The sequence below is a fragment of the Bison bison genome, unplaced genomic scaffold (genome assembly GCF_000754665.1).
Source record: "Bison bison bison isolate TAMUID 2011002044 unplaced genomic scaffold, Bison_UMD1.0 scf7180017864264, whole genome shotgun sequence".
Taxonomy (NCBI): domain Eukaryota; kingdom Metazoa; phylum Chordata; class Mammalia; order Artiodactyla; family Bovidae; genus Bison; species Bison bison.
In genome coordinates this window covers 2,185,344-2,187,347 of record NW_011494836.1, presented here as the reverse complement: position 1 = coordinate 2,187,347, position 2,004 = coordinate 2,185,344, and positions in this window count along the sequence as shown.

Here is a 2,004-nt window from a genome sequence, read left to right as displayed (position 1 = left end):
ACTGGGAGTCAGACACGACTGAGTGACTTCACTTTCACTTTCATGCATTGGAGAAGGAAATGGCAACCCCACTCCAGTGTTCTTGCCTGGAGAATCCCAGGGATGGGGGAGCCTGGTGGGCTGCCATCTATGGGGTCGAACAGAGTCAGACACGACTGAAGTGACTTAGCAGCAGCAGCAGCATGCTGAAAAAATTCCGTGGATATAAAAATTTATTTTCATTATCATGTTGCACATAAAACATAATTTAAAATATTTATGTATTAGTTTTGCAATCTACTAGTATATCACTAATATATACACTAATAACAATGAAAATAATGTTATTGATCCTGGTCTTTAGTATTTAGTGAGACATGAAATAAGTAACTTTGAAACCTTTCTCTAAAAATTTATCACTGCTTTTCCACATGACTTATTACCTATTTATAGCATTTCTACTGCCAAAGGAGGAGTTTCTTGAACAAAGAAAAATGCTAAAATGAAGTGAAAGCCACAGAATCTAACACCCACTGTAGCATCTCTTTGGATTTTAATGGATTTTTATATTATAAAAGTGGAAATAGGGATGATATTTGCCTATTGTTCCTATTTAGGGACAATAAATGCCTCTGAGATACATAGGTTTCTCTGTCTAGTATGTCTGCATTATGTGTCTGTTATGTGTTTGCATGCAAATCTGATGTATATAAGACTAGTATGTAGGTAAGGAATTTTTTTTCTTTTGACCTTAGTAGCTATGGGGCTTCACGTGAAGATGAATATGCACATTTTAATTTTTAAGTTCGCTCCTACATTATATTTTAAAGCAAAACAACCCCACCAAGCCCCCTTTAAGTTCACCTATATACTACTCTGATGATAAAAGGAGTAATATCTTTCTTATAAACCAGAATCAACATAAATTAATTTAATAGTTATATTATGGATATTAACAAGTACAAAATCTGCCAGTTCTGAGGAGAAAATATTTTTACTGAACATTAAATTACAGAATGTACTTAACTGAGTAAGCCGGTATAAAATGTTTTATTTACAAATTGATTTTCCCCCAGATAGGAATGTTTTTGTCCTATGTTCTTTAAATCAGGGCCTCAAAACCTAACTGAGATGAGCTGGTCTTAGGTAGCTGAACAGTAAATAGGTAGCATTTTATTTTATCAAGTACATTGGGACTTAAATCCCTGGGTCACTGCCTTTGGGTGTTGGTGTTATGCAAACATGTCATTAATTATGTTTCTGCTTCTGCGTATTGCCTCATGAATTCAGGGACAAATTTAGCACAAACTGACCTTGTATACATCAATATAGTCACTTAATTAATCTAGCATAAGGAGGGTTTCCCTCGTAGCTCAGTTGGTAAAGAACTGCCTGCAATGCAGGAGACCGGGTTTGTATCCTGGGTCAGGAACTTGTATCTAAAATATATGAACTTTCATCAATAGTGAAAAAAAAAAAAAATTTAACAAAAACTGAACAAAAAAAATGAACAATACTCTCAACAAGATGATAAATAAGCAAGAGGTTAAAGCATAAGAATTTCATTCTTATGTGAAACAGTAGGTATTAAGGTAATGGCAATAAAGTCACAATACGATAACATGACATAAATGTTAATGGACTGAAATTAAATACTGGTCATAACTAATTGTCTGTTTCATCTGAATTCTCATTTTCAAATTTACAGAGACACAGGCTTCCTTATTGGTTTGGGTGTTTTCTCAATTCATTTCATTTTTCTTTTGTTGTTATTGTTATTGTTGTTTTCCTACTTTTTTTTTCCTATAAATCTGAGAAATTCATTATGCTAAAATTCATAAATGTAGTACATATATGGAGAAGGCATGGCACCCCACTCCAGTACTCTTGCCTGGAAAATCCCATGGGCGGAGGAGCCTGGTAGGCTGCAGTCCATGGGGTTGCTGGGAGTCGGACACGACTGAGCGACTTCACTTTCACTTTTCACTTTCATGCATTGGAGAAGGAAATGGCAACCCACTCCAG